At 37.4% G+C, this 23,638-nt stretch overlaps 1 protein-coding gene across 5 annotated transcripts in view; it reads right to left on the minus strand.

Annotated features, from left to right (window-relative positions):
• Positions 1 to 23,638, minus strand: part of POU2F1 (POU class 2 homeobox 1) — a 208,780-nt gene that overhangs the window by 110,766 nt on the left and 74,376 nt on the right. The window contains exons 1-2 of one of the 5 annotated variants that reach the window (XM_058442991.1): positions 16,083 to 16,097; positions 14,216 to 14,316 (exon numbers count right to left, since the gene is read on the minus strand). The exons of the other annotated variants lie outside the window; for them this stretch is intronic. The gene's annotated coding sequence lies outside the window, so the exon portion shown is untranslated. Of the gene's footprint in view, positions 1 to 14,215; positions 14,317 to 16,082; positions 16,098 to 23,638 lie in introns of those variants that run through there. 5 annotated transcript variants of the gene reach the window in all.

Consider the following 23,638-nt stretch of genomic DNA (forward strand, 5'->3'; position numbering starts at 1 on the left):
GAACAGGTCCCCAAATCTGGCCATAGACAGGCCCCCAAAATGGCCATAAACAAAATCTCTTCAGCACTGTGACATGCTCTTGATGGCTATGATGCCAATGCTGAAGGTTGTTGGTTTACCGGAATGAAGGCAAGGAACACTTGGCCCACCAAGGATGGAAAACTTCTTAAGGTGTTCCTGAACCACAAACAATAGCATGAGCGATCTGTGCCTTAGGGACATGTTCCTGCTGCAGATAACTAGCCAGAGTCCATCCCTTTGTTTCCTGTTTTAGTTAATCTATAATCTACAGAAACAATGCTTATCACTGGCTTGCTATCAATAAATATGTGGGTAACGCTCTGTTCACGGCTCTCAGCTCTGAAGGCTGTCAGCTCCCTGATTCCCACTCCGCACTCTGTATTTCTGTGTGTGTGTGTCTTTAATTCCTCTAGCACCACTGGGTTAGGGTCTCCACGACTGAGCTGGTCTCGGCAAAGACAAGCTTCAGAAGGCTTGTAATTGAATAATAGAAATATTAAGCAATCACCAAAAGGTGTAATGACAAACTGTGAACATTCCAGGGAGAAAAAGAATAGGTCACTACAGAGTTTTCACACAGGACCACATAGTAATTTGTCTTGACATTGTTGTCTAATATTAGAGTTCTAACCAGGCATGGTGGCTCATGCCTCTAATCCCAGCACTTTGAGAGGCAAAGGCAGAGGGATCACCTGAGGTCAGTAGTTCAAGACCAGCCTGGCCAACATGGTGAAACCCCATCTCTACTAAAAATACAAGAATTTAGTCAGGTGTGGTGGTGCGCGCCTGTGGTCCCAGCTACTGAGGAGGCTGAGGCACGGGAGGCAGAAGTTGCAGTGAGCCTAGCACTCCAGCCTGGGTGACAGAGTGAGACTTCATCTCAAAAAAATAAAAATAATATTAGAGTTATCCTATTTCAACAAATAAAATGTGAGTTCTTCTCTGATTCAATTTCTTAAATCCAAGAAAAAATAAGCCTTGTTTTGTTTAAAACCCAAGCAGTTTTGATTATTCCTACCCATTTTTTGAACTGTTCCGTTTCATTTCTGATACTGGTAATTTATGTTTTCTCTCTTTATCTGTTACACTCAGGCTTCCAGAATCTGTGACACCACAAGGGTAACAAATATTTCAGAGTTCTATATCAGATATAAAATCTAAAGATACATTCCTCCTCATTAAATTGATTAAAGTGTTCTTCAGACTAATCAGATGTTACTAACATTTCTTAATAATAATAATACAGTGGCAGTCATTCCATAAACATTAACCTCGATCTGTCTAAACTACCCTTCTTTTCCCCGTATTGTTTCGTGAAAAGTCTACCTATCCTATAAAAACTATTCAAAAGCTATGGCCTCAGGTCTTCCCTCATTCTCCTAGTTATAAGGAACTATTTCTTCCTCTGAAATCCTATAGCAACTATGATATCCCTCTCTTTTGTTTTTGACTTTTTATTTGGAAATTACTAGAAATGCAAAGGAATCTTCAAAGATGGGTCCCATGTACCATTCATTAATTTCTCCACTGGTTACGTCTTATGTAACTACACTATTATATTAAATCCAAACAATTGATCTTGATATAAAGTATGCTTCTACGTCATTTTAATGTCACATGTGCAGGTTTATGTAACTATCATTGCAATCAAGATACAGAACTATTTCATCACAAAGAATTCCGTCCTGCTACCCCATGACAGTCACACCAACTCCTATCCCTCTGGCTATTTCTAATCCCTAACAACCACTAATCTGCTATCCACTTTTATAACTGGTCATTTTGGTAATGTTATACAAATGGAAACATATAGTAACGTGACCATTTGAGATTGGCATTTTTTACTCGGCATTATGTATGCCTTTGAGATCCAACAAAGCTTTGGTGTGTATCAATAGTTATTCCTTTTTCTTGTTGAATATTAAGTATTTCATGGTATGGATGTCCCACAGTTTGCTTGCTTTTTAATTTCAGGGTTTTTTTTTTTTTTTTTTTTTTAAGAGATGGGGTATCTCTCTGTTGCCCAGACTGGAGTGCTGTGGTATAATCATAGCTCACTGCAGCCTCGAACTCCTGGGCTCGATCGATCATCCCGCCTCAGCCTCCCAAGTAGCTGGGACTACCAGCAGGTCACCACACCTGGCTAATTAAAAATCAAACAAACAAACAAAAAACAACTTTTTTTTAGAGACAAGTTCTCACTATGTTGCTCAGGCTGGTCTTGAACTCCTGGTCAAGAGCCATCATCCCACTTCTGTCTCCCAAGTAGCCAGGATTACAGGCGTGAGCCACCATGCTCAGCAACGTCTCACTGTCTGTTAGGCATTTACTTATTGAGGGACTTTTTGGCTGTTTCTAAGTTTTAGGTTATTAAAATAAACCTGCTGTAAACATTAATACATAGGAGGTACAGAGGATGACAAGTCCACACTGGGGGAAAATATCTGCAAAGCACATTTCTGATACAGGACTCATATATAATATGTAAAGCATATCTGTATACATATTTTTATGTAAACATAATTTTTTATTTCTCTGGGATAAATGCACAGAAGTGAGACTGCTAGCTCATAGGGTATATGTATGTATTAGGCCATTCTTACATTGCTATAAAGAAATGCCTGAGGCTGGGTAATGCATAAGAAAAGAGGTTTAATTGGCTCAGGTTCCATGGGCTGTATAGGAAACACAGCAGCATCTGCTTTTGGGGAGATCTCAGGAGGCTTACAATCATGGTAGAAGGTGAAGGCAGGAGCAGGCATGCCATATGGCAAAAGCAGGAGCAAGAGACAGAGACTGGGGAGTGGGGTTGCCACACACTTTAAAATAACCAGATCCCGTGAGAACTCACTATCAACAAGACCGCACCAAGCTATGAGGGATCCACCCACATAATCTAAACACTTCCCACCAGGCCCCACCTCTGACACTGGGGATTACAATTTGACATGAGATCTGGGTGGGGACAAATATCCAAACTCTATGTGTATTAGGTTTAGGGATTTTGCTGTTGTTTTTTGGAGATAGGGTCTCACTTTTGTCACCCAGGCTGGAGTTCAGTGGTGTGATCACAGCTCACTACAGCCTCAACCTCCTGAGCTCAAGTAATCCTCCCACCTCAGCCTGCCAGGTAGCTGGGACCACAGGTGCACACCACAATGCCCAGCTTATTTTTATTTTTGTAGAGACAGGGCATCCCTGTGTTGCCCAGGATGGTATGGATCTCCTGGGCTCAAGCCATCCTCCCACCTCAGCCTTCCTAAGTACTGGGATTATAGGCGAGAACCACCATGCCTGAACTGTTTCATTTTTAAGAAATTGTCAGATATTTTTCAGAATACCTATAACACTTTACATTCCCACAAACAATGTAAGAAAGATCTGCTTCTCCAAATCTACTAGCATTTGGTATTGTCACTATTTTTTATTTTAGCTATTCTAGTAGGTGTGCAGTGATAGCTGATGGTGACCTTAATTTGCATTTCCCTAGTGGCTAGTAATATTGAACACCCTTTTATGTGCTTATTTGCCATCCATACAGCCTCTTCAGTGACATGTCTATTTCTTTCTTTTGAAGTTTTCTTTTTTTTTTTTTTCTGAGACAGAGTCTTGCTCTGTCGCCCAGGCTGGAGTGCAGTGGCGCAATCTCGGCTCACTGCAACCTCCGCCTCCTGGGTTCAAGCAATTCTCTGCCTCAGTCTCCCAAGTAGCTGAGATTACAGGTGCGTGCCACCATGACCAGCTAATATTTTTGTATTTTCAGTAGAGATGAGGTTTCACCATCTTGGCCAGGTTGGTCTTGAACTCCTGACCTTGTGATCCGCCTGCCTCAGCCTCCCAAAGTTCTGGGATTACAGGTGTTCTAAAAAAATCCAAAAATTTCATTTTCTAATGAATTGTTTCCTTAGGGTTGAATTTTGAAAGTTCTTTATACATTGTAGACAGGAGTCCTTTATCAGATATGTTCTTTGCAAATATTTTCTCCCACTGTGGACTATGTCTTTTCATCCTCTTAACAGAGGTTTGCACATAGCAAAATATTTTAATTTTGATAAGCCAGTTCATCAATTTTTTATGGATTGTATGTTTGGTGTCACGTTTAAAAACTGTTCATCAAATCCTGCATCCTGAAGATGTTCTTCTGTTTTGTTTTTTTATGTGAGGTTTAGGTTGAGTTCCTGTTTTGTTTTTTTCTTCAGTCATTTGTCAAAAAGACTATCCTTACTCCATTGAATTGTTTTTGCACCTTAGTCACAAATAAGTTGGCTATATATCTCTGGGTCAATTTCTGGGTTCAATATTCCGTTCCATTGATCTGTGTTAATCCCTCCACCAACACTCTCAGGCTTGATTCCTGTGGCTATATAATAAGTCTTGAAATTGGGGTAACTGACTCTTCTTATTTTATTTTTCTTCAAAAATTTTTCAGCTATTTCAATTCCTTTGCATTTCCTATCAATTTGAGAATAATCTTGTTCATGTCTAGAAAAAAAGTCTGTGAGAATTTTGATAGAAATTGCATTAAACCTGTATATCAATTTGGGGAGAACTGATCTTTCCTATGTTAAGCCTTCTAATCCCTGAATATAGTATATTATCTCTCCCTTACTCTGTATATTTCTTGATTTCTCTCATCAGCATTTTGTGGTTCTCAGCATGCAAATCCTGTACATGTTTTGTTGGATTTACAACCAAGTATACAGTCATACTTTGTTTAACAATGGGGCTATGTTCTAAGAAATGTGTCATTTGGTGGTTTCATCACTGTGTGAACATACTTACAAAAAACTAGATGGTATAGCCTACTACACACCTAGGCTATATGGCATAGCCTATTGCTCCTAGGCTACAAATCTATACAGCATGTTAGTGTGAATACTGTAGGCAATTGTAACACAATGGTATTCGTATTTCCAACAAGTATTTCTAAAACGGTATTTGAATATCTAAACATACATAAATATAGAAAAGATACTGTAAAAATAAAGTATAAAAGATTAAAAATAGTATACCTGTACAGGGCACTTACCATGAATGGGACTTGCAGGACTAGAAATTGCTATGGGTGAGCCAGTGAGGGAGTTGTGAGTGAATGTGAATGAAGGCCTAAGACATCAGTGTACACTAGTGTCAACTAGAGAAAGCCTGTACACTTAGGCTACACTCAATTTATAAAAATATATTTTTCTTTCTTGAATAATAAGTTAACCTTAGCTCACTATAACTTATTTAATTTATAAATTTTCATTAAAAAAAAATTTGACTTTTAGCCAGGTGTGGTGGCTCACGCCTGTAATCCCAGCACTTTGGGAGGCCAACTCCGGCAGATCATAAGGTGAGGAGTTCAAGACCAGCCTGACCAAAATGGTGAAACCCCATCTCTATTTAAAAGAATACAAAAATTAGTCGAGCGTGGTGGCACATGCCTGTAATTCCAGTTACTCAGGAGGCTGAGGCAGGAGAATCACTTGAACCCAGGAGGCGGAGGTTGCAGTGAGCCAAGATTGCGCCAGCCTGGGCAACAGAGTAAGACTCCATCTCCAAAAAAAACAAAAAAAGACACACAAACAAAAAAAAAAATTAGCCACGCTTGGTGTGCAGGGGAATTGCTTGAACCAAGGAGGTGGAGGCTGCAGTGAGCCAAGATTGTGCCACTGCACTCCAGCCTAGGCGACAGAGCGAGACTCTGTCTCCAAAAAATAAAAATAAAATAAATAAATAAATGAATGATTTTTGTAATAACCCATAGTAGCTTAAAATACAAAGACATTGTATAGCTGCACAAAAAAATATTTTCTTTCTTTACATCCTTTCTATGAGCTTTTTCTATTTAAAAATTTTTTTTGTTAAAAACTAAGACCCAAACTAGACTAGGCCTACACAGGGCCAGAATCATCAAGACATCACTAAGCAATAGGAATTTTTCAGTTCCATTATAACCTATGGGATCTCGGTTATATACACTGTCCATCATTGACTGAAACATTGTTATATGGAACATGATTACATTTCTCTTTTGTTTCTTAGTCATTCTTTTAGGGTAGGTCTGCTGGAGGTAAATTTTCTTTCTTTTCCTTCACCTAACAATGTCTTAATTTTCCCTTCATTCCTGAAGGATATTTTTTGCTAGATACAGATTTAGGGGAGTTTGAGCTCTCTCTCTACCTGAAAAATATGCCTTGGCCTCCTGGCTGCCATGGTTTCTGCTAAGAAATCCACTATCCCTGGAATTGTTTTTCCCATAGGTAAGGTGTCATTTCTCTCTGTTCCTTTGTCTCCAGTTTATATAAGTTTTATTATAATGTATCTTGGAGTTTTTTTTTGTATTTTGAAATTTTTCTGTTTGAAATTTGCTCAGTTTCTTAAATCTATATAGGTATATGTCTTCTACTAAATTTGGAGAGTTTTCAGTCAGTGTTCTGAAAGTACTTTTCAGCCCCACCCTCTTTCTCCTCTCCTCCCGGCAACCAGATGAATTTTTGCTGTAGTCCTAAAGGTCCCTAAGGGTCCATTGATTATTTGTTCTCTTTTCTCTTTCTTGTTCAGATTGGGTAATTTCTATTGTTCCATCTTCCAGTTCACTCTGTCTCCTCTATTCTGTTGTAAACCTACACAGTGAGTTTTAATCCAGATATTGTAACTGTCTGTTCTAAAATTCCTATTTAGTTTTTCTTTATATTTTCTATTTACCGAGGCCTATTTCTTTGCTCAGACTTCATATTTTTTTCATGTTTCAAGTGTGTCCATAATTACTCATTGAAGCATTTTTATGACAGCTGCTTTAAAATCCTTGTCAGATAAACCTAACATCTCTGTCATCATGGTAATTATGTCTATTGATTAGGCATTTTATATTAAACATTTTTACATACATGGACATTTCTGCTTGGTAAACTGTTCCTTTATCACTTTAAAATTATTCTCCTTTATCTACCTCCCTCTGTTTTTTGGCCTCAGAATTTACTGTTATAACAGCTCTTTTGTTTTTATACTATTTGACTGGCATAGCTCCATAGATTCATTAATTATCTTTTCTGTGTCATTTGGTTTTAGGTATGTCACTTATGAAAAGAAATAGATAGGATTTTCATTTTTTAAAAATCCAATCTGAGTAGAGGTTTGTTTAATCCATTTACTACTTCCTTTGTGATTACTGATATATTTGGCATCTTCCCATCATGTCATTTTATAGTTTTTATTTACTTAGTTGTTCTTAGTTGTGGAGCTCCCTTCCCCCTCTTTCCTGGTTTTTAATATTAAATGTAATTTCTTTATTCCCCTTTCTTCCCCTCTGTAACAGTTCAGGAGTTAAAAATTATTTTTATATTTACTATTTATATTTTGCTAACAACTTCTAAAGTTAATCAATATCCCTAGACCATTCTAATAAGAAAAAATCTGCACATAAATCATCTTCACACATATAGTAACTCCTTGAGTTTTTTGGAATTCATCTTATTTTCTGGCATTATTTGTTCATAAATAATGTTCTATGAAAAGAATTTAGGGCTGAGATAAATGAGACCAGAAATTGTTCTTCATAAATGATGGAATGTTTTCATATAATGAGAGCAATTCATTTTAAACTGATTATATGTGTTGAAATTAAAAATAATCAATGTTCAGAGCCATCTCTAGTTAGCCAGCTAATTATCTTTAACATCTTAAATGTAACAGCTCCTAAGAGTAGGATTAAGATAAATAAAATGCCTAATTAAGCTTAATTAAAAAAATCTCAAAGAATTTACATCAACATGGAACTAATAGGGTTCCAAATTAAAAATAAATAAGAATAGAGGAAGCAAATTAACCAAAGGTGGTGTAGTAGAAGCAAATTTGTCCAATTTACTTTAATATTTGTCATTAAAAAATGAACTTTTTTTCATAATTCAGTCCAAAAGTCATTAGATAGGGCTGAGCAAGGCAGGCATCCAAGCTTAGGAAAGTGAATGGGGAGAAGCAACGAGGAGACTGGTTATATGGAGAGAGAAACTGTAGTAAGTAATTATTTTAAGAATAATGAGAGTTAAGTGTACCACTGTTGGGGAAAGGAACTAAAACCTTAGAGAAAAAAACTAGAATCAACTCTATAATACTAAATTGGAATCAGAAGTTTTGGTATAAAGTCAATGGTTTTCAAAATATATAAATGCAGAAATAAACACAGCTTTAAGTAAAATACACACACATATACATATATTCTATTCTCTAGTTCTGTCCATGGAGTGCCTCGGGGCAATAGTACCCCTACAGCAATAACCATACTTGGCACCCATATCTTGACTTCTAAATGCTACTTTCTACTATTAATAAAACAGGGATTCTCAAAAAAAAAAAAAAACACTATTAGTGGAAGCACTTTAAAAAATTATGGGAATATGTGAAAAAGATACAAGACCAGTTTGAAGGGATTCCCATTAGCCAAATTTTAGACAACCTGGATAAGAAAAAAAAAAATGAATGAATTATAACTATTGCTTAAAGGAATTCATGAGTCCATACAGATATAAATAAATATAGAGAAGAGAAAGTTTTTCCTTATAGTAGGATTCCAAATAATGTAGAATAATATAATTAGGAAATCAATATTTGAAAACCATCACAGCAATAAGTTCAGTCAAGAAATAACAAAAGGCCAGGCATGGTGGCTCATGCCTATAATCCCAGCACTTTAGGAGGCCTAGGCAGATGGATCACTTGAGTCCAGGAGTTTGAGATCAGCCTGAACAACATAGTGAGATCCTGTCTCTACAAAAAATTGAAAAGTCAGCCAGATGTGGTGGCATGCACCTGTAGTCCTAGCTGTTCAGGAAGCTGAGGTGGGAGGATCTCTTAAGCCCAAGAGTTTGAAGCTTCAGTGAGCTACGATTATGCCACTGTACTCTAGCTTGGGTGACAGAGTGAGACCAGGGAAGGAGGAAGGGAGGGAGAGAGGACCACTATTAAATCTAGTAAATGAAAACTTGGTGATGAAAATTTACAGTTTCCCCATAAAATAATTATTAATTACAAAGAGAAGCACAACTTTACAGAAGAGAAGACTGACAAACAACACCTTAAGCGATCAAAGGTAACATAATCAGTCAAGAAACAGGCCGGGTGCGGTGGCTCAGGCCTGTAATCCCAGCACTTTGGAAGGCCAAGGCAGGCGGATCACCTGAGGTTGGGAGTTCTAGACCAGAATCACCAATATCGTGAAACCCCGTCTCTATTAAAAATAGAAAAATTTGCTGAGAATGATGGTGAAACCATCATTCTCAGCGAACTATCGCAAGGACAAAAAACCAAACACCGCATGTTCTCACTCATAGGTGGGAATTGAACAATGAGAATACATGGACACAGCAAGGGGAACATCACACTCCGGGGACCGTTGTGGGGCGGGGGGGAGGGGGGAGGGATAGCATTAGGAGATATACCTAATGCTAAATGATGAGTTAATGGGTGCAGCACACCAACATGGCACATGTATACATATGTAACAAACCTGCACATTGTGCACATGTACCCTAAAACTTAAAGTATAATAATAATAATAAAATTTAAAAAGAAAAAGAAAAAAAAAAGAAAAATTAGCCAGGCATGGTGGTGTGCGCCTGTAGTTCCCGCTACTCAGAAGGCTGAGACAGGAGAATTGCTTGAACCCGGGCGGCAGAGGCTGCAGTGAGTCGAGATCGTGTCACTGCACTCCAGCCTGGGCGACAGAGCAAGACTCCGTCTAAAAAAAAAAAAAAAAAAAAGAAACAAATAAAAATTTTGCACCACCTGAAAGGATGCAATAAGAATACAGCATCACTCTGTGACACTCCTGTCAAAGATGCATGGCATGACTTGAATCTAATCATGCGGAACCATCAGGTAAACCCAAATTCAAAAGCATTCCACAAAATGTATTCTTCCAAAGTGCCATGACCCTAGAAATCAAAAAGACTTATGGAACTATTCCAGATTGAACAACAGTAAAGAGATATAACTAAATCCAATGCGCAGTCTTGGATTGGATTATTTTGGTGTAAGGGGCATTTTGGGGACAAGCGGCAAAATTTGAATAGGGTCTACAGATTAGTCGATAGTAATCTATCAATGTTTATTTTCTGAGTTTTATGTTTGTATTGTGGCTATGAAGAAGAATGTCCTTCTTTGTAGGAACACTAAAGTAGCTGGGGGTGACAGAGCATCAAGTTAGTAACTTACTCTCAAAAGGTTCCAGGATGAGTTGTTTGCACTATTCTTTCATTTTTTCTGTAATTCTCAAATTATTTTGAAATTTAAAAAAAAACAGCAAAGAAAGAAAAAGGAAACAGATGAACAAACCACTATACAGTTTTTTTTTGGTTATCCTAGTGTAGCTTTGACCTCTCCAACACTCAGAAATCCCTAGTCGCAAGATGTGTATTAACACTGGTAAAACCACAATTTTTACATAAATATGAAATGTACAGATATTCCACTGTCAGACTGCTCTTGCAACAATTTAAACAGTATTCTGATGGACATTTCAAGATCTTACAGAGGAGTCCACATTTTAAAAGTCTACATTATATTAATGGAAGTTCAGACTTAAAGCCAGATCTAAGCACTGGGTTTTGAATAACTTTACATAGTTGGTGTCATCACTTACTTACTATTTGAAGAAAAAGTTTGAAACCATTACAACCCAAAATTCTATTAATATTTTAGAAACTTAGTTAATTTAAAATAAAATCTCCCCAGACATAAGACAATATTAGAAAATGAATTTTAAATGTGGTATTATATTGTCATGTTCTTTTAAAACTACCATTTTAGTGGCATTACAATGTGCTATGTCGAACTTTCCTACTTACGAGACACTATTTGAGAGGAAAGGACTTAACATCTGTTATGGATTGAACTGTGCCTTCCCCCAAAAGATGTTAAAGTCTACACCCTTTATACCTGTAAATACAACCTTAGTGAGAAATAGGGCCTTTGCAAATGTTAAGATCTGGTCATTAGGATTGGCCCTAATCCAGTATGATTGCTGTCCTTATATAAACGGGAAATTTGAACAGAGACAGACATAGAACAGATGAAGACAAGAAGAGAGGGATGGAACAGATTCTGCTTCACAGCCCTCAGAAAGAACCAAACCTACTAATACCTTATTCTGGACTTCTAGCCTCCAGAACTGAGAGACAATAAATTTCTGTTGTTTGTAGTACCCTGTTACGGCATTACTAAAAAACTAATCTAACATCTGAACCTTAATTTTCTCATTTGAAAAATGAGAATTATGCCATCTCCCAAGGTTATCCTTAAAATATGTTATTTTGAAAGTTATCAGGAATTATAAAAATAATGGTATTATATCTTGATAAATATTTAATAAATACAACTGTCAAACATTTTCTCCTAGTACAAGAAAAAATTTTAAGTGATGCTCTTGAGTATTTCCATGCTTTTTAATCCACAGGCCAGAAAATCATCTTTACTGTACACAGTAATAGAGTCTTAATAGTGTTAGGACTATCTGAACATGTCTGAAGTACTAGTGGTTTTCTTTTTCTTCTTTTGTCTTCATGTTTTAATCCTCAAATAACATTTTTTAAGAAGTATAAATGTTGCCTTCTGAAAACTTAAAAAAGCACCTCTGGCCAGGTGAACACTATACAGCAATCCCAGGTAGTTATGATTCAGAGACTGGAAACAATCAACTCTATTTGCTGCTGCCAAAAGCAGATGAAGAAAGAATGTGGAGGGTTAACGAGTTGACCATTCAAACAAAAAGGAAGGAATAATTCCATGCACAACGCTTTTCTTCTTTTTCCCCTACTTCTATACTTCTACACTTCTATGTATACTAAAAATAAAATAATACATGTGAACATGTCTAGCATATGCCCAGCAGAGTAGGAATTCCAGGAAATGTTAGTTGCTCCAGCCCTGCCCCACCCTCCTGCCCTTCTACTCAGAGGATGAGTGGTGTAAGAGTATTTAGGGTAATCAACTTTGTAATCTTTCCATAATGACAGATAATCTCAATAAATTTCATATCATCTTTATAAACTTTAGGTGAAAGAGTTTTACTAAAAAGTAAAATCAAAGTACTATCTGTTAATGCTTCTCACCTTGTATAAAGTCCTAAATATGACTGCCCAAAATAGAAAGGCACTAGGCAATCGAATGTACCTTATTTCTCATTTTGAATAGCATAGGCTAAAATGCATGTTAAGTAAAAATTATTTGCTATAAGATCTCCACACCTTACCAGGAATAAACAGTTACATGATATGAGCTATTAAAAGTGGTATTTTAAATACCACATTCAGCTGGGTGCAGTGGCTCATGCCTGTAATCCCCGCAATTTGGGAGGCCGAGGCAGGCAGATTGCCTGAGCTCAGGAGTTCAAGACCAGCCTGGGCAACGTGGCAAAAACCTGTATCTACAAAAAAAAAACAAAAATTAGCTGGGTGTAGTGGTGTATGCCTGTAATACCAGCTACTCAGGAGGCTGAAGTGGGAGGATCACGTGAGTCTGGGAGGTGGAGGCTGCAGTGAGTGGAGATCTCACCACTGCACTCCAGCCTGGGCAACAGAGAGAGATCCCGCTTAAAAAAAAAAAATTGCCTACATTCTCCATGTCCCCACCCTCTTTTGGCCAGCCAGGTGGTGGTAGTAATTTAATGAAAGATTCCTGAGGAAAGGTGAACTTCAGGGAATGCAACAGGTTATAAAGCAAAGATTCTCCTGGTTTTGGCAAACTCAGACATTCTGGCTATTTTACTAAGAAGAAATTTTCTACACTTTCATCATTACAGTTTCATTCATGATAATAAGCCTTTATTTACCCCCAGGCCAGTCAGATGTAAAATGTTATATTAATTTCTGAATAGTACTCTTTCTATAACATCATTTTTTTAATTAAAGGTGTCAGCTAATTTTGAAAAGCGTTTTTAAAATGTCTTGTGAAAATAAATTATTGCTTATCAACTATAAAAAGCAAAAAGATGAGATAAATGTTCAGTCACACAAAATATCCCTTTGGGCTCGCCCAAATTAGTTTACTTGAACTTCAACATAGTTTACGATATACAAATATTTCATAAACATTTTTAAAGGGGGATAAGATTCATATCTTTGAATTACATTATAAAAATACTATGATTCCCTTAGTTAAAATCATTATGGAGGAATATATGGTTTCTCAACACTACCTCACCTCTCTCTAAAATGCTGAGATTTTTGGATAGGTGAATTAAGAGAGGAAATGATTCCACAATCAGTGTTAGTTAACATGAGATGGGTTGAATTTGTGATCACATAAGTTTTCATTTAAAAAATAAGCAGGCTAAACAGTTTAGGAACGTGCTTTGAAATAACACAGAACTAGGTTTAAACTCCAGTTCTAGCATATTGAGCTATATGATTGCCTTTCTGAGCCTCAGTTTTTTCATCTGTAAAATGGACAGTAATACTTTCAAGAGTTCTTCGTAGGTTTAAATAAAATAATACGTACAAAAGTTTCAAAGGCACATATCAGTTAATTAATGGTTAATACTGTTAACAGTAACACTGTAACTATAAGCTATATCAAAAGAAAAATCCATGTGAAACATCACTATGGTTTGTTTATTCTCTTAGACATGTACATTTATACTTAAAGTACTTAAAAATAAAAATATAAAAAAGGCACTAGACTAGGAGTCAGATGTAGATTCTGAACTGGAGTCTGATCTCGGTTCTACACCAGCTAGCTGAACTTCTTTCGCAAGTTACTTCTTTAATCTTCATGTAGGTAATTTGTAAAATGGTAAAATGTAATACTCTCATTACTACATTAATTTTATAAAATCATTATTTACAAAGTGCTTCTATTAAACTATCATACAGGGATTAATGCTAATGATATATCATCACAGAATAAAGATAATATAAAAATATATTTATATAACCTATTTCCACTGATTTCACAACTTTTTCAGAAGAGACCAGAGTCTAATCTAAGAACTAGGACCAATCCTAAACTATTTTCCATTGCTGGCTGGGTCGCAGGCATCCCAAGCATCACTCCATCATATCAATAAATATCAAACAAATTTCAGAGTTAAAAATAAAAAAAAATATTTGATAAGTCATTTTAATAGTCATTCCACAAAATTAAAGGCAATCATCATAACACCTGGATTTATCAGATGCTACTAAATTAATAGCTTTATTTAGCAGAAAATATTTACCAGGTATAGAAAGACTGCATTCTTTCTTTGAACTGATTCATTGAAAACTGAGAGTAGTTTGGTAATTAAAAAGGCAGGAAAGCTCTTCTTACTTTTCCAGTCTATGAACACAAAAAGAGAAAAAGGCAAAACTGAGTAAGCTGTATAAAATAACCTAACACTTAAAGAGAGAACAATTACACACAGTGGGGGACACCAGACTATCCATCAGGACACATTTAGATTAGCTGCCTTAGGCAGGCACCTCTCATACCTATTTCCTCACCTATAAAACAGAAATAACTAGTACCTGCCCTTACTAAAGGACCATGGAGATAAATCAGAAAGTTCTTTGAACATGTGTCATATGGCGCTATTCTTTCATGAAGCTGGATATAACAGCCTACTCAGGTTTTTTTTAAAGGGTGCATTTCACTAACATAAAAAAAAAACCTGATCTCCAAATTTGACATTAGCCTCCCCCTAATATACAAGTATCTATCGGCTTTATATATATATATAGATAGATGATATAGATAGCAATAGATCCATACAGGTTGCTACAGATGTATTCTGAAAAAAGATATAAGATTATATTTTGTATTTAGAAAATGAGAAAGACCAATACTTGGTACACACAGGTGTGAAAATTCACTATCACTGGTTGACCATCCCCCTTTGTCATGAGGCCTCAGAATCCTGATCGCTAGAATTCAAACAATATAAACCAATAAAGAAGAAATGGTACAAGCTATGACTCTTATTTAACATATACTTGTACTATTATAGCTATTTTTGATTTAGCATAATTAGTATAACTGGTATAAGTCAGTGTAACTGATTTAGTATAATTAATTAATGAAAACGATGTAAATTTTATATATCCATACTCAGTGCTCATATAACTGGCCCACATAACTTTTTTCTATACATTCAGTGATGCTCCTATTTCATGAATCTGAACAGCTGAGATGCAATGGTACAAACAAAATCAAATGCAGTTCAAAGTGTCTTCTTAAAAAGGAGTTGTTGGCCAGGTGCAGTGGCTCACGCCTATAATCCTAGCACTTTGGGAGGCCAAGGCAGGTGAATCACGAGGTCAGGAGAAGGAAACCATCCTAGCCAACATGGTGAAACCCCATCTCTAAAAAATACAAAAATTAGCCAGGCGTGGTGATGCATGCCTGTAATCCCAGCTACTTGGGAGGCTAAGGCAGGAGAATCGCTTGAACCAGGGAGTCAGAGCTTGCAGCGAGCAGAGATCGCACCACTGCACTCCAACCTGGTGACAGAGTGAGATGCTGTCTCAAAAAAAAAAAAAAAAAAGAAAAAGAAAAAAAAAATTAGCCGAGTGTGGTGGCGTGTGCCTGTAATCCCACCTAGTCAGGAGGCTGAGGCAGGAGAATCGCTTGAACCCAGGAGGCGGAGGTTGCAGTGAGCCGAGATCGCGCCACTGCCCTCCAGCCTGCCTGGGTGACAGAGCAAGGTCCGTCTGGGGGGTGGGGGGGCGGGGGGAAGGAGTTGTTTTTGTGAGTGAAGGGGAGCATAGTGGTTCATACTACTTAAAATCAGAGATCAACATAAAATTCTACCATAGCTAACAGTGATCAAAACCTTATTAAGACATTTTATTACATAATACAACTGAAAAATTAAATTCTTTCCTCTTAAAAAATTTTGATCTGCCCATACTTTAAGTTCTTTAAGAGAATGAAAAAAATATTTAAATTACAAGAAGAAATACCTAAAACAAAAAGCACACAGAACCAAAAAAACACCATAAAGAATAGCGAAAAATTGAGAGAAATGAATACACAAAACAAATTTGTAACACATGCACCAAACCCTCCCAACCAGGAACTGTAAGGAGTAAGAAAAACCTACCCACCCTTCCAATATGATGGTTACAAACTAACAAGCTCTTTCTTGCTGTCCACTGGCACATCTTGAGACCTTTTATTCTTTTGAAATGTTCCCCCAACTTAAACTGGATGCAAATAAACCAGGTGTGGTCCTCACAACAGTAATCCTGCTAGTCCCTACTGAGTTTCCATAGCAACATGCACAGCTGGCAATGGCAAAGAGGCTGTACTGGCTTCAGATTGGTTTTACAAGTTTCAATATTCATTTAGTGAAATAATAATTATGTTATCTCAGTTAAGAACAATTTTTTAAAAAATTTATCTTTGCTTGAAATGTTAAACAAAATAACGGCAAGGTATTTTCTGCTAGTCCAAAAGTGGCTTTCAGCCCAACAGCAGTAACTAACGTGCCTGTGAAAAGTTACAAAATGCCCATCACCAAGTGATAACCATTCTTTGACTAAAGAAACATAAAATTTTAAGTGAATATTCCCTGTGGGTCACCTAATGTAATAAGTAACATTCAGAGGGGGACAGAGAGAGAGAGAGAGAGAAAGAGAGAACCAATATAAAGTCTAATCTAAACAGTAGTAAATATTATGCATCTTTTCCTTAAATAAATTTAATATGACAGTTCCTTGGTTTACTTAAAATTGTTAAAGAGTTTTTACAGCTGGGCACGGTGGGTCACACCTATAGTCTCAGTACTTTGGGAGGCCAAAGCAGGCGGATCACCTGAGGTTAGGAGTTCGAGACCAGCCTGGCCAACATGGTGAAACCTCACCTCTACTAAAATACAAAAATTAGCTGGGCGTGGTGGCATGTGCCTGTAATCCCAGCTACTCAGGAGGCTGAGGTAGGAGAATTGCCTGAACCAGGGGGTTGGAAGTTGCAGTGAGCCAAGATTACGCCACTACACTCCAGCCTGGGCAACAGAGCTAGACTCCATCTCCAAAAAAATAAAAAAATAAAAATAAGAGGCCAGGTGCAGTGGCTCATGCCTGTAATCCCAGCACTGTGGGAGGCTGAAGTGGGCGGATCACGAGGTCAAGAGATCAAGACCATCCTGGTCAACATGGTGAAACCCCGTCTCCACTAAAAATACAAAAATTAGGTGGGCATGGTGGCGTGCACCTGTAGTCCCAGTTACTCGGGAGGCTGAGGCAGGAGAATCGCTTGAACCCGGGAGGTGGAGGCTGCAGTGAGCTGAGATCGCGCCACTACGCTCTGGCCTGGCAACAGAGCAAGACTCCGTCTCAAAAAAATAAATAAAAAGAGTTTTCACAATGGTAATTCTTTTGGTAAATTTTTAATTTTTATTTTAGATTCAGAGGGTACATATGCAGGTTTGCTATATGGATATATTGCATGATACTGAGGTTTTGGCTTCTATTGAACCCATAACCCAAACAGTGAATACAGTACCTGATCTCTAATTTTTTAACCCTTGCTCTCCTTCCTCCTGACCGTTTTGGAGTCCCCAGTGTCTGTTGTTCCCATCTTTATATCCATGTGGTACCCACCCCATGTTTAGCTTCCACTTACAAGTGAGAAAATGTGGTATTTTGGTTTCTGTTTCTGCAATAACTCGCTTAGGGTAATAGCCTCCAGCTGTATCCATGTTGCTGCAAAGGACATGGTTTTGTTCTTTTTATGGTTGTGTAGTATTCCATGGCATCTGTGTACCACACTTTCTTTATTCATCATTAATGGGCACCGTGGTTGATACCATGGCTTTGCTATTGTGAACAGTGCACAGTAGCTATTCTTAAAGGGCAGTACCCGGATCAGTATCATAGCATCACCTGGAAACTTATTAGAAATGCACTTTTTTGGCCCCTACCTCACACCTACTGTATCAGAACCTCTGGAGGTGGGGGCCCAACAATCTGGGTTTTAACAAACCCCTAGAAGACCCTGAACCACTGATTTACAGTGTCAAACTTCAGAGGAGACAAATATGAAATAGAAAATGCAATACTTTATCCCACTCTTTGGAACTAGGTGAGGAACAGCAGCAAAATAAAATGCAAAAAAACTCTGGTCTCCTGAATTGAGTCTGTTGGCTAATATCTCACTGTCTAAAAGATATGCAGAGATAAACAGTAGTTCAGTGTGTCTGTCATTCCTACACATGTAAAGCACCATGGGAAAATCAAGTGTTTGTTTATAATCACTCAAGGACAGGAGGGTCCTTGCACATAGAACATTCAATTCACTACCATTCATAATGTATTACTAATCACAATCAATCTCCAATCACTGATGTCTTCCCACACAGGGCAGCAAACCTAACCATTTATTCCTTTTAAGAGAATAATTTTTTCAACATATTAAATATGTACGTAAAGATGAGTATGAAGTTTGAGTCATACATTTTAACAACACTTACTACTTGTAAGATTTTTTTAAAAAACACGCAAGGATGCAGTTCTTCCTTAGTAACTAACCACACTGCCTTCATACACTACAAGATACACTTTTCATTTTATCCTTTAACCTCAGTATATCCAATCACAACTCCTTCCATATTTCTTTTCTTTCCATAATTCTTTTTTTTTTGAGATGGCGTTTCACTCTTGTTGCCCAGGCTGGAGTGCAGTGGTGCGATCTCAGCTCACTGTAACCTCCGCCTCCCGGGTTCAAGTGATTCTCCTGCCTCAGCTTCCCGAGAAACTGGGATTACAGGCACCTGCCATCATGCCCAGCTAATTTTGTATTTTTAGTAGAGACGGAGTTTGTTCATGTTGGTCAGGCTGGTCTCAAACTCCCGACCTCAGGTGATCCGCCCGCCTTGGCCTCCCAAAGTGCTGAGATTACAGGCATGAGCCACCGCGCCCAGCCTTCCTTCCATAATTCTAATGGGCAGTACTTCAAAGAAACTGCTAAGCTAGTGACATTAAAGTGACCAGAGACACACAGATTTAATGAAGAAAAGTCACTGGGTAAATCGAACATGCCATATGCTGTTAAAATTAATGAATTCAAGCAAATTGAATAGTTTTTTGAAGCTCATAATTAAAAATAAATTGCTAAATGCCATCAGTATTACACTACCAAAAAATGGACTTTTAAAATTATATTTTGAATGAATCTGAAGACCAGCCACAATTTAAAAAAAACAAAATACAAACCACGCCAGGAAATTCAAAGGAAAGTGTTTGTTTACTTATTCCCAGGATTTATTTTGTAATCTATTTTACAATAAGAAATATGATGAAATTTACTCAAAGGTCAGATTCTTGACTTTACATACAGGGCAGGAAACAGAAAAAAAATTTACATTTAACTTGTTTTCTTCTGCTTGCTATTATCTTAAATTAGAAAATGCTTGTATCATAGATACATTTTTACTTAAATGTTCAAGGAACATTTTTTTTTGTTAAAGAATAAATTCAAGTCTCTATTTCTAACTTTAATATGTTTCCAGCATTTACTCTAGTCTTGGAAAAAGAAATGCAAAAGAAAAAAATCTTGGAGTCATCATTATTGTCTTACTCCATATCAAAGAAGCAATATGGAATAAAATAGGAAATGGATTCACAGGCTCCTCGTTCTTGCTCTATTTGTTTGTTTTTGTTGTTGGTGGTTTTTTTTTTTTTTTTTTTTGGAGATGGTGTTTCACTCTTGTTGCCCAGGCTGGAGTGTGATAGTGTGATCTCGGCTCACTGCAACCTCTGCCTCCCAGGTTCAAGCAATTCTCCTGCCTCAGCCTCCCAAGTAGTTGGGATTACAGGCTTGCACCACCACACCCAGCTAATTTTGTATTTTTTTTAGTAGAGACGCGGGTTCACCACATTGGTAAGGCTGGTCTCGAACTCCTGACCTCAAGTGATCCACCCACCTTGGCCTCTTGCTCTGTTGGTTAAACGTTAGTGTTCCTTAGGGTCCATCCTCAGCCCACTTCTCATTACACCAGTGATTGCCAAAGTATTTTCTTCCTGCCACTGGTGGGATAGAGCTGATTCAAAATTGTTGCTTCTGTTGGCTGTGATATTTGACTGAGAGCTTACATACTAGTAGTACATGCTGGTTGCCATTCCAACTCTCTGTAGCTGAATAAGAGCAAGGACAAGGAAAGGGCCTGAATGATTAATCCCATCCCCCTAGCTAATGGCTTGCTCAGAAGTGAATTGCATTTCAAATTTTTACTCAATTCTGGGCAGTGAAATCAAGGACAGAGCTCCTGAACCTTTCTGATATACTCTTACTTTTAATAGAGAATACTGAGACTACTCTCTTTTCTCTGGACATTATTAACAAGGAAGCATATTTCCCCGGCTGCTGCTGGCAGTTATTTGCAACCATGAGGGTAAAGCAAAACACAGAAGTGCAGAGTCCAAACACAGCCCTGTCCTATTGTCCTTGAAGCTTCTGGTTTCTCAATCACATTAGCCACGCAAACTCCTTTGTATTTCAGCCAGTTCCAATTGTCTGAAGCTGAAAGCAAACTACCAATAACAAATACGTTAAATTATTAAGAGTTATTAATTTGGTGTTCATAAGTTAAAATTAGAGTTACCAGAGTTTACTAAGGATTATTTCAGTGTTCTGCGAAGACATGTGGCTGCCACATACTTTGCCAAAACTCTGCAAAACTCCTGTTGTATATGCACATTATGAATAAGTTGGAATTTCCAAAATTGGGTCTGGTTATTAGTGCAAAATCAATATTAAATTATGTTTTTTAATTTCAACCATTCTTTCCTGTCTTGCACATCAACTTAGTTATCTTAGTTATATAAGCATATTTGCACCACCATTTCTAGCCTATAATTTAAAAAAAAATCAGTCTTCACATACAGCATATAAACATATATAGCATATTTGCACCATTTCCAGCCTATACTTTTTAAAAATCAGCCTTCATGATACAAGTTTTTAAAGTGCAAGCAGTCCCCGTATTTCACACTACAGTGCTTTGCATATAATTGGAAATATGCTGGATAGTTACAGATATGATCCCACTTTTACATACACCTCTGGACATATATATGAACACAGGAAGAAGGACTTGTAGTTTCACACTAAATGATTAACATTTACCATATACATTTCTATTTTTTGCTTCAATCTTTTTAATGGACACCGAGTTTTTGTAAATTTATTTTTATTAAAAGAATTTTAGCTGAATTCTTTACTTTCCTAATATATTTGGTTAGGTCCCCAGAATCTGACCAAACACTTTTCCTTTATTACCCAAATCTGTGTAAATAATGGAGTGCAATGCTGTGTAAAATCAGTTTTTATTATTTTATTACAAAGAACCTCTCAAAAGAAGTTTTTCTCGTTCAGACAATGAAGAGCTAAGATGAACCAGAGTCCTAAAAATAGGTCCAACAGAGAAAATGATAAAGATTAAAAACAAGTTAAGAACCACTTTGGCAGGAATTACAATATTGATATTAAATATAAAGATGTGTTACAATATGAGAAAGTTCTAAGTTCTGTGATGAAGATGAAATAGACAAATATGAATATTTTTCAAATACAAAGCTCAGGTTGCTTAGAAGTAACATAAAACTGGATTCTTTCTGACCATCTCTCCATTTGGCCTGAGTTTAGCTCTCATTTTACCTGAATGCAAAAAGGCTCAATGGATGAACTCCAAAATGCTGCTGTTACTACTTTGAGTCTCCACCAATAATCTATTTCCTTCAGTAAAAATTCTTTGTCCAATTCACGACTTAACTGTATAGAAACTAAAAAAAAAAGTTTTCTACTTGTAATGCTTTTTAGACCAAATAAAAATTTTGAAGATTTTTAAATATTATAGCAGTTACCATACACCCTCCCTTTCTGAATTAAAAAGAGCAGCTCCATAACACATCTATTCATAGACTCTTACTTTTTTTCATGTTCAAAGTCACTCATCCTACAATTACAACAAAAAATTTACAACGACCCTTAAGAGGTTCCCTATTCTCCCTGGTATAGAAGGCCTTCTATGGCCCATTCACTTTACACTGGTTATGATAACACCAAGCAACCAACTTAGTAGGACATTAAGAGAAATCTTTTATTACAATTTAGCCTCTGAATCATGTTTATGGCTCCACAAAAATAACGGCTAAAATTTCTTTTAAAATTTCAATAGCTTTGGGGGTACAAGTGGTTTTTGGTTACATGGATGAATTATATAGCGGTGAATTCTGAGACTTTAATGCACCTGTCATCTGAATAGTGTATGTTGTAACCATTACGTAGTTTTTAATCCGGCACTCTCTTCCCACTTCTGTGTCTCCTATGTCTATTATATCACTGTATGCACTTGCATATTCATAGCTTAGCTCCCACTTATAAGTGAGAACATACGGTATTTGGTTTTCCATTCCTGAGTTACTTCACTTAGAATAATGGCCTCCAGCTCCAACCAAGTTACTGCAAAAGACATTATTTTGTTCCTTTTTATGGCTGAGTAGTATTCCACGGTGTATACATATCACATTTTCTTTATCCACTCATAAGTCAATGGGCACTCGGGTTGGTTCCATATCTTTGCAACAGTGAATTGGGCTGCAATAAACATGCATGTGTAGGTGTCTTTTTCATATAATGATTTCTCTTCCTTTGGGTAGATACCCTGTAGTGGGAGTGCTGGATAAAATGGTATTTCTACTGTTAGGTTTTGTTTGTTTGTTTGTTTGTTTGTTTTTTTGAGATGGAGTCTTGCTCTATCACCCAGGCTGGAGAGCAGTGGCGTGATCTCGGCTCACTGCAACCTCCGCCTCCCAGGTTCAAGGTCTCAGCCTCCTGAGTAGCTGGGATTAGGCACCCTCCACCACACCCGGCTAATTTTTGTATTTTTAGTAGAGATGGGGTTTCACCATGTTGGCAAGGCTGGTCTCAAACTCCTGACCTCAAGTGATCTGCCCACCTCAGCCTTCCAAAGTGCTGGGATTACAGGTGTGAGCCACCGTGCCCAGCCTTCTACTGTTAGTTCTTTAAGGAATCTCCACACTACTTTTCATAGAGCTTGTACTAATTTACATTACCACCAGCAGTGTATAAGCATTCCCCTTTCACCAGATCTGGCCATTCTTGCAGTAATAAAGTGGTATCTCATTGTGGTTCTAATTTGCATTTCCCTGATGACTAATGATTCCGAGCACTTCTTCATGTTTGTCGACCACTTGTGTATCTTATTTTGAGAAATGTCTACTCCTGTCATCTGCTCACTTTTTGATAGAATTATTTGTGTTTTTCTCCTGCTTATTTGTTCGAGTTACTTGTAGATTCTGGGTACTAGTCCTTTGTCAGATGTATAGTTTGCAAATATTTTCTCCCACTTGGTGGGTTGTGTGTGTACTCAGATGATTATTTCTTTTGCTGTGCAGAAGTTTTTTGATTCCATTAGGTCCTATTTATTTATGTTTTTGTTGCATTTGCTTCAGGGGTTTTAGTCATGATTTATTATTATTATTATTTTTTAGACGGAGTCTCACTCTGTCGCCCAGGCTGGAGTGCAGTGGCGTGATGTCGGCTCACTGCAAGCTCTGCCTCCCGGGTTCACGCCATTCTCCTGCCTCAGCCTCCCAAGTAGCTGGGACTACAGGCGCCCGCCACCACACCTGGCTGTTTT

The sequence above is a fragment of the Hylobates moloch genome, unplaced genomic scaffold (genome assembly GCF_009828535.3).
Source record: "Hylobates moloch isolate HMO894 unplaced genomic scaffold, HMol_V3 SCAFFOLD_8, whole genome shotgun sequence".
NCBI classification, from domain to species: domain Eukaryota; kingdom Metazoa; phylum Chordata; class Mammalia; order Primates; family Hylobatidae; genus Hylobates; species Hylobates moloch.